Raw genomic sequence first — 10,583 nt, 5'->3', positions numbered from 1 at the left:
TTCAGCAACTGTGATGAACGTCTGCATGCGCAACAGCATTTACCTGTGCAAGGTAAAACAGAACTTGGTCAAACAGCTGAGTGAAAGGCAGTGTAGCCTTTTTCTTCCCCTCCCTCCTTCCTTCCCTCCCTCCTTCCCTTCCCTTCCTTCCCTCCTTCCCTTCCCTTCCTTCCCTCCTTCCCTTCCCTTCTCTCCCTCCTTCCTTTCCCTTCCCTCCCTCCCTCCTTCGCCATACCGGTTAATTCCTCACTTCCTCATATCATCTATCCATCCCTTGCTCCCAGTCAAAAATTCAACCACCGAGAACGGAACATACCTCCTTCCCTTTGCCTGCGCTGCGCCACTTCATTATGATTGCTCCAGGAATAACATTGCTTGCTCTGCTTCTCTTCTTGGAAGCCCATGCTTGTCTTTGCTAATCACAATGCACCCCTAGTACCTGAGGAAAAAAAAAAAAAAAAAAAAAAAAAAACATTTCGAAGACTGTACGCTCTTCAGGTCACAGGTTGCTGCAAAGGTTGCTGCAAAGATATATTAAAAGAAAACAAAACATTTTTAATTGAATAAGTCAACAGTTGCTCTAAATCCACTTACACAACTTGGTTTCTTACTAACAATCTGTGCATCTGTATGCTTATAATACTTTTTTTTTAAATATATACACACACACACGAAGCTATGGCCATACTCCAAATTCCTCTATTCTTAAAATTGTAGCTATTACAAAGAAGTAACACATAGTCTTATTTTTATTGGGGGGGAGAGGGATCAAACTATGCCCAGAGCTTTGTCAGGCTCTTAATCAGTATGCCTTATGATGCTTACTTTTATCAAATGTGGGTCTAGGACCAAAACACTTCCAATTCCCCGTTTGTATTATAGGTTCCCTTTTACTCCAGCCTCGATAGTGCAGTCCACTGGTAGCTGGTCCACTGCTCTGACAGCCTTAAAAAAGGAAGTGGGACAGTGCAAAGCCATCTGCCTCAGTAACACCATGGTTATCTAGCTGAGAAAATGATTCATTAACAGGGGACACAGATCAATTTCACTAAACCGCGTCCTTCTCATAGCTGTTTATCAGCAGATTTTTCTGAAGTGGGCGAGTGAGGAAAAAACTGTCACCAGATGTGTAGAGCAGGCTGGGTCCTCACCTGTGACTGCCTTTGCCCTTGTCTCATAGATGTAAGAGAGTGCAGTGCTAATCACATGAAAGGTGGCTTGCCAAAAACTAAAAAAAGAGGTTACTAATTAACTGCTGACAAATGGGGAGGGGGCGGGGGGGATATTTTTTTGCTATTTTCCTCAGTAGAACTACAGCACATTCTAGTGTAGAAATAAAAATAATCTTGGAGCGCAATGCAGTTACATAAGAGATGCATGCCTCCTGCATTGTATCAGTTCTATTATTGGCCTGTTGTACAGCTATGCTGCCTCCAGGCACTCAGACTCCAGTGTCACAAAGGGGTTTTTTTTTTGTTTGTTTGCCTTCCCCCCCCATTGCCCAGCACAATGTGCCCAGCACAAAGAGTTCCCTCGGTGGATAAGAATAACCTTGCACCTCAGGCCTACTGTGGTCTGACTCAGAAGTACCAAAAGGCCACGAGAGAAGTCAACAGCTTTCATGTGCATTTACATTTTGGATAAACAGACGGGTCACCCAAAGGACAAGGACTGTGTATGGGAGCTACGGAACAATTGTTTCTGCAAAAGGGGAAATGCCAGCAAAAAAAAGTCCCCTTGATGCTGCAGCTGTAGAGAAATTTTAACAAATAAAAGAGAAATCAGTCATACCAGCTGTCCCTCAACCCTCTAGACACAGCAACAGCAAACATTTGCCTTGACCTGGGAGGGTGACTCACCATACCTAAGGGCTGTTGCTTCAAGGCCCTTGGCAAACAATCAGCAATCAGCAGTACAAACCACCAGGTATCAAAACAATGATGTACAAAATAAATTGTGCCTACATAGAGTTTTGGTGGGACGGGTGAAAAAAAAAAATTGTAAACCAAACCAGTATCCACCTGGAGCAGCTACCTGCTGGTAAAACGTTGTGAGCACAAATAAACAGCTGCCAAGTTCATAATCACACCAAGATCACACCAAGAGCTGACATTTATAAGCAGGTTTAAGAGCCAACTCCCCAGCTTAGAGCTTCCTGACTCCAAATGCTATTTCCACGTAACACACATACCTTCACCCACCTTTCCAACTGGTAGCTACCTTTCTGCCCTCTCCTCCGAGCACACACCAGAGGGAAGCTGACGTGCAAGAAGAACATGTATTTACACACCAGAAACGCAGAACGCATCACAAGACATACAGAAATCCCCCAGCATCAGCAGTGTTGGAGGCACTCAGCACTGGAAAGACAAGCATCCCTTGTCCCAGCAGAGGCTACAAGCTTCTTTGAAATATTCACCCCCACAGACAGGCAGCTGAGCACGGCATGTGTGCCTGGCCCTTAGCTGTAGGCTCACCCAAAGATTACGGTATTGCTGCAGGATGTGTTTGCCGTGGATTCCTGAGGCAGTCTGGAATAACCCACACAAAGCACAAGGAAGCCACTTTCGTTGGCTTTTTGCTGCACACGTGAGCAAGCCTTCTAGACTCACATTGGTAACTGGACTGCTATGGGCAGAAAGCAGCGTTCTCTGCATCTGTCACACACAAATGCCGAACTATGAGCAATTTGTGACAGAAACCATGCCACTGATCGACGGATGAGCCAAGCAAGCCCAGCACAGTGCCTGCATTTTCCACAGAACAAGCATCGACACCCTTTCTGGTCACCTTCGGCAGCCCTTCGTCCCACCACCTGCACTGAACAGGTAGTGGTAACCAACAGGTTTCCGCCACGAGCAAGACACCCAGCAGAGCCTCAGCACGTGCTCTCACAGCGACAAGCAGAGAGGAGGTGTTTCTGGAGGTCTGGCTCCTATTCAGAAGAGTAATGTTTCCCTTGGCTTGTGAAAGTTGCTCAGCCCGAGAGCAGGAACAGGCAGGAGAAGCCAGCTTTCCATTCCCTGTTCCATTACTCTTTTTGATTGGCACTTTAATGAGGGCGCCGGGGGTCGACCCCCTGCCAGGGGGCCGGTTCATGCCCCGTTTATCTCACAGTCCATGTAAGACTAAAATAACACGCCAGGCTGAGTTTCACTGGCTTGTGATCCAACAGCCCACCATGATGGATTGAGTGACTGCAGCAAGTTGGCAGCTGAAGTGTGTTGTAACAGTATCTTTCTGTCAGCACAACACAATGGATTTGCTGATTCCCGGGTTTTCCCAGTGTTCACCCTTACCGTCAGCTCAGAATTTTCTAAAGTTCATTTTCCAGGGGGCTGCAAAGTGATAATAAATAACATACCAAAGGTTACGCCAAGCTTTTCTTCCCCTGAATTGTCCTATTGCTGACAAGGTAGGGGCTGTGGTGCCAGCTTTACTACACACACAAGAACAGCCATAAATTCACGTGCTTCTCCAGAAAGGAAGGAAGGGGGCAGCTGTATTGCTCTTTTCGTGTGAGCTCATTCTGCTGGGCCAACACATGCTATGTAGGACTTTTCACCCCTGAGCAGAAGAGTGAATACAATGCAACACAGGAGCAGGTTGCTATGTAAAGCAGCTCTCTCCAGAAGAGCTGTCGGCTTATCTGGGGGCTAAGTTCACAGGCTGCAGAAACACAGCTAACAAGCCACTGTCCTTGTGACCATCTTACTGATCTGCCTGGCTTGGAACCATCAAAATAACCCATACGTGAGCTAGAAAATCCAGGAATCCCATGCAAGGGATGGGTTATACTTTCCCTTTCTTTAATAGTATAACATATCCTCATCTCCTCTATAGGAACACCCCAAACAGGAGGGTTTTTTCCCTTTAAAAAATTGGGGTATTAGGATATTGAATTTTTATTAGTCATCTGAAGTGGTCCTCTATGTCCTCTTATTAACTAAGACCTTGTCTCTGTGCCCTGTTTCCTCAATATCCTTTTCCTTCTCCTTGCCACTGTCTATGAAATGAACAACTCACCCCAAATACTGGGGAGAACATTCACAGAATCACAGAATCACAGAATGTTAGAGATTGGAAGGGACCTCGAAAGATCATCCAGTCCAATCCCCCTGCCGGAGCAGGACACCTAGATCAGATCACACAGGAACGCATCCAGGCGGGCTTTGAATGTCTCCAGAGAAGGAGAACATTCTTCTTCTCAGTTGTTGCCATCCCAACCCCTCCCAGCAAGAGTGAACTGCACAGCAGCAGTGGCTTTTCACTTCCCGTACAAGGATTTTTGACAGCACAAATTTCAACAAGCTAACAACTCTCCCACCCCTCAAAGTCAGACTACCACCCCGCCCCGGGGGTTAATAGGGAGGCTGAATGCTGTTTTCCTTGCTTAGGGGAGAACAAGTCTGTAGATCCATACAACTGTATGTCTACGGCTTGCAGTTTCTTCTAGGCCTTGCACAAAACATAACACAGCCAAAAATACCTCTCAAATCAACTTTAGAACTTCAGCTGCCCTAATGCTGATGTGTCCTGAAATGCCTCGTTGTGGGCATCCAGAACTGATCCACCTTCACCCTTTTCCATCTCTTGGACTCTAGATCCATCTCACTCTGGGCGTGTTCCTGCCAACAGAAGAAATTACTGAGAGAATGAGCAAGGAAGGTAAAAGAAATGAGAGTACAGATGTGGAAGGGACTTGGACAGGCACGATCAAGGAATAATGCCCAGCGATATGAAAAGAGAAGATGGGAAAAAAGGGCCAGACCGAGAACCTGCTTGGAAAATATACAGCTGCTCTCAACAGCAGCTTACCGTTTACGCTGACAATATGAATCACAATATGAATCACAATACAGATTTCAATTTACAATTCTGAAGAAACGAAATTCATGAGTTGAAGATTTGTGAAAGAGAAGAAACGATCGTAAGTAAGAACGGGAACAGCAGCAGCACAAGGGGTCACTACTGGTGCAAGCCTTTGCTAGTGCGGAGCATGCAATTAGAGTCCTTCTCTGCAGAACTCCTCCAGAGAATCCAGTACGGTGTTCTGTGCACCCCAACACTGCAGCCTGCAGATACACTACTCATCTAGGTTTGAACTAGCTACCTCAGAGACTGCCAACAACACCTCCACAGCACAGCGAAGCAGAAGATGTGCTGTGAACATGGCTTGAAGCTTTACTGAGCTGCCAGGAGTCAGTTTACCTTGCTAGTTCAATTCCAGCTTGTATCTGCCTACGCAAGCTGCTGCAGCCAAGCCCTGAATGTTCTTCTGGGGAGAGCTAGATCCTTACACCTTAACACAGTCACACAGAGAAGGGCATGTGGAGCCTACGGCCAGAAAGCCTGGGAATTATTATGAAAAACGAGTGGGTGGGGGAGCTCAAGGGACCATTGGGAGGATGCGGGAAATCAGTAACACTGATTTGAATAACTGGTAACAATTATTAGATCTTTTTTGGTATGAATCATCTCTCAGAGACTCATCATTTAAATGATGTCACTCAAGGGGCAGTAAAAATTACAGTAGAAGAAACAAGCCTGCCCTCACACAAGGGTTTCAAAACCACAAGGTGAATGGCTAAACAGGTCTGGGAAACTTCACCAACACGTCCAAAAGGGAGCAACTTTTGTGGAGAATATATATTCTGTCTGACAGACCAGACAAGGAAATTTGTCTTTAGGAAGATTATGATGTTACTTAGAGCTCTGCTGAATCTGCTTAAACCGATGGAAAAGGAGAGGTCTCGCTTATCTGATGACCACTGAACTTGTCCTTGCCCCATCCCCTCCCCAGAGGTGCTGTTTCCATTTGAAACTACAGGTTGTAAATTAGCCAGCCAGAGCCATTCCAGGGGAATGAAACCAAACTGGAACAACAAAACAAAAGCCCAGAACAAGCAAACAAACAAACAAACAAACAAAAAAACAAAAAAAAAAAAAAAAGTGAGTTTGACCGGAATCCACTCTCTGGGCTCACCAACCCCACAGAACCGCTCCTGCTGTTGCAGGGGACGGGGCAGCAGAGAGCAGTGCTGCCCTATGCACATCTCAGCTCCTTATTGTATGTGTTTAAACAACTGCACCAGAAGAAAAGCTGTTTGACAAACACCTAGCAGCATTAGCAATGGCGATCACACTACAGTTCATACTCCCCCTCTCCACACCTTCTTCACCTAACGGAAACCTGGCAGTGGCGGAGGAGCTGTATATGAACTGATGCATGGCCAGAGACCTTGACCTCCTTCCCAGATCCAAAACGGGGGGTGCAAATCATCATTGTGCACTGGGCAGCGCAGGAGGCAAAACTGCAAATATTCACTGCTCTAGGAAGGCTCACAGCTTCCTGAAGCCAGAGATTATCTCTAGGTTTGTACAATACTCTTTCGATTTTAGACACAGAGCTCCCTGCATTGACCATCTCAAAGTGCCCTGCTGGTCTGCAAGGTACCCTGTTTCATGGGATTGGGGCACGCACACAGAAAAATACAGGACTGAACTCCTGGCAGTGCTGTGCATTAGACAGCTTCTACTGGCTTCAGACCCTCCTTACCTAAGATGAGTGAAAAGGAAAAAGGAAAATCAGAAGAGAACGCAAGAGTCACAATTTCAAAACAGTGATTTGTACCCTAAAAACTAGGTTGAATTGCTTTGCCAACTCTCCAACAAACCTGTAACACCACAGAACAGAAAAATGGTCTAAGAAAGCCTATCAAAAACTCCAGCCTCACCACTATGCACTAATTGTGGTGGAGCAACTACTTAAAAACCAGTAACTTTCATCTGCTTGGACCTTTCTTGGGAGAGGAGATAGGAAGCCGTAGGGATTTGGGAAAGGGTCAACAGAAAAAATTCATCTCTTGGTTCCCCACCACACCTCTGGAGCAAAGCCCATTACACAGAGGTGATATGAGTAAAAGCCCAAGTACACCATGTCTAGTTATCAACATGTATTATTAACTAAGAAAAAAATTAAGCTTAATGGTTAGCATAATGCTATGTTTTTACAACATCTGTCAGCAATTATTTGTATTTACTTGTGCTCCAAATGCAGAAGAAAAGTCAGAGAAATATAAACACCAGAATTCACTGAATTCCCACCAGTCTTATGTTTTCCCACAAAGACTCTCTGATCACCCCTGTTCAGACATTGTCATTTGTTCCTTGCCCTCTCCAGTATGGAATTTCTTCCCAGCCCTCTATGACCAGGAATTATTGGTCCTGGTTCTATACTGCAGCAAATAATGACTAATCCCTCTGCAGTCAGTGGTGTTAACTTCAGTGCTCTTAAGACAGCAATTAGAACTCCAATATTTCTTGGATTCAAAACAGCAAATCAACTCCCCTTCAGTTCCTGCTCTCCCCTTGGCCACGCTTTATGCTACAGGGAAAAAAAAAAAAAAAAAAAAAAAAAAAAAGGAGGCAGGGAGAGTAAGGGCTGTGCTCTACTTGAGTTGTACTCCACCTGTGCAATGCAGGGTGAGGAACAGGTTAGCTGGGTGAAAAGTTCACTGCAAGCTGAGCTGTCTGTTTCTCTTGCTTAATTTATCCGATATTTGGCTAACCTTGCTCTGAACCCAGCCCCCAAGACCCCCTTCCTCTCATCCCTCCCCAGCGGGTTCATGTCAGCCAAAGACACCGCCCTTTATTCCCTTCTCCCTGACTTTGGGGCTGGGACAGAGGGCCAAGCGCAGGGCGAGAGCCTTTGCACTGCAGAGATAATAATTATTTATGCTTTATAAACTTCAACAGGCCTCATCCGCAGGAGCAAGCAGAAAAGTTCTACAGTCAGCAACACTGCCTGATACTGTGTTCAAGCTTATCAGTGCTCCCAAGGCTGGATGGCACCCACCCTACACCCCTCATCCTCTGCACCCTGTCGCTCTTCCAAGCACACAGCGTTCACTAAGGTAGCTGATACTGGATCCGGACCCACTCTGGCAGCCCTTGCAAGGAGACTATCACGCAGCTCCTACTGCCTTCATCATCTCCAAGGTAACAGTTAGCCCAGTACGTCCATCACCTCATTTCTGCAGCTCAAGATCCTCAAAAGGAACACAACAGACATACTTAAAATATTGAAAAGACCGGAACAGTAACTGCAGGAACACAGAGCACAAGCAGGAAGACCCCAGATGGTTCTTCTCCCCTCAAATCCCATGAAGTCAGTGAAGGAAAGGCTGGGGTAGTGAGATGTACTTTCTTTGAGAAAAAGATTCCCTGGACCTTTACACATCTGTAAGCTACTCACACTGCAGAGTACAGGAAAGGTTCTGCTCTGAAGCTGCTGAGCAGTTTCCCTTTCACTGGTAGTTTACAACTTTCCCACACATCCTCCCTCTGTACCCCAAAAAGAACACCCTGAAGTCCCCCCACTGCGCAGGCAGCAGCAGGGCACTGGTTTCACCCCTACAAAACACACGCAATGCCTCCTCTGGATTCAACACGTCAGAGCTCCACATCAGGTGGTGCAAACTACTGGAAGAACTGCCCGAGAACGCACATTTCTGGCAGGCTTTCATTATTTTCCCGCTGTGCTCAGGACTGCTCCCAGCACTCTGTGTACTGTGTGGGGTAACACAAAGCGTGTTTGATGGCCTCCTCAATGGCTGGATACATCATCAGGAAACAGTGCACAAACCAAACCTGTCGTGCTTTCACTGCTCCACTGAGCAGCCAGGACTCATTCCATGTTTAATCTTGGATGCCCAAGAATCAATACGCTTTCATACCCATCCACTGCTGCTGAGATGTGACTAGACTCTGTTAATTGAGAATAATAACTGTTTCCTGTAAACCTTAACTTCTTTATACTCTTTGACCTAACAACGGACTGTATAGCTGTTCCACGGCTTTGATACACCTAAGCTGCTTTAGCTCCAGTGGAGACCCTCACAAATAGCTGATTAATAATGTGTACCATCACAGAGCCCCAAAACTCCACTACAGTATCACTGTACTCACAAAGTTGCCATCCCACTGATCTGGGGCGGGAGGGGGGCAGACACACAGCCTGACAGCTTTACAGTAAGTGCAAATTCCTTGTGGTCTAATAATAATATCAAACTGGCTTCTCAGGATCAGCAGATGACCTCGCTTTGACACACAGCCTAATCTGTCTGGAAGCAGTGCAGACCAGAGCAGTTCTGATGTGGTCACTAATTTAGCGACACCATCCATTTCAAACTTCACCACTCCCACACCAAAGCAGCAGAAGACCAGTTTGCAACAAAGAGTCCTTGTTATTAAAGGCATCCCAGGCCCTTATCAAAGAACATGATCCAGCATCCCCCAGCTAACCCCTGCATATTTTCAAGGCATGAAAATTGCTAAGAAGAGCCAAGCAAGGTTGGCAGGAAGACATTAAACTTCAAACTACTACATGAGAGAGGATACACACCAAACCCTTAGCCCACATTGTGCAACTCGCCCAGTTCTGTATTTCTCAACATCAGGACCAGCACAGACACCACTGCATCTGGATAACTGAATTATTAAAATAACAGACAGCAGTAATTTCCATACAAGGATTCCTTAGCGCAAACTTTTAAAGCCTGTGCAGAGATTTTAACACCTCTTCAAAGCCTCTGAAACTATTCACAAATCAGTAAAAAGGCACAGGATCGATACAGCAGATGTCAAAGATGATGCATAAAATCAATGGCAGAGTTCAAGTGCCATATATCCCAGTTCTTTCCTCCTTCCATCCAGCACACAGAAAAGCACAAATACTTCAAAAGACAGCACACCAGCATGGGAAAATCAAAGGCAAGCTGAACTGAAATGTCACATCGTTTACAACTTGCGATTTAAGAATCATTAAAAATAAAACTTGACGCAGCTATTAATCATCCGGCCTATCCCCAAAAAATCCAGTGCTTCTCAACAACAGAAAGAGCTTGTGAAAACCCTGCCATTCAGGGAAAGAAACAGCTTAGTGACAACATACAGGAGGACAATTAACACGTTGAGCTTCAAAGGAAACCAATGTCCTCTTTTCAACGGACAGTATCCAATGTAAGTATCCTGTAAGTATCCAACTGAAAGGCTTCTGCTGTTTGGGGGGAAAAAACCAACACACACACAAAAACCCAAACCAACCAACCCACCCACCACCTCTGTCCCTCCTACCCGAATGAAACCGTACGAGAGGGCAGCAATGGGGAACTCGGCATTTCGGGCTCTCTTTTGTTCTTGCCGATTCCACCAACCGGAGGAAATCTCTCCCCTGCGACCGCAGACAGACCTTCACAAACATAAATCCCCCACTTCCAGATACTTAGGGTGCAGGGCACTGCCACTTGTTGCTCCTGTCACGAACGCAGACCTGGATGAACTCTGGCAGCAGCCCCTCGTCCCTCAGGGGCAGGCTGATCACCCAGAACTTCAGACACTACGCTTAAAGTGGAGCGAAATTAAATACAACACAGGGCCGTGAAACCCCCCGGGGGGAATGGGCTTCCACCAGAAAACCCTCCAACAAGAGCCGCAGGGCTCCGGGCCTGTCTCCGCTCCGCCGGGCATGTCGCGGCTCGGGCATGTCGCCACCTCCCCCGCAGCTATCGCGGGCCATCCCG

The sequence above is a fragment of the Pterocles gutturalis genome, unplaced genomic scaffold, assembly GCF_000699245.1.
Source record: "Pterocles gutturalis isolate BGI_N339 unplaced genomic scaffold, ASM69924v1 scaffold3017, whole genome shotgun sequence".
NCBI lineage: Eukaryota > Metazoa > Chordata > Aves > Pterocliformes > Pteroclidae > Pterocles > Pterocles gutturalis.
Note: the sequence above shows the minus strand (reverse complement) of the source record.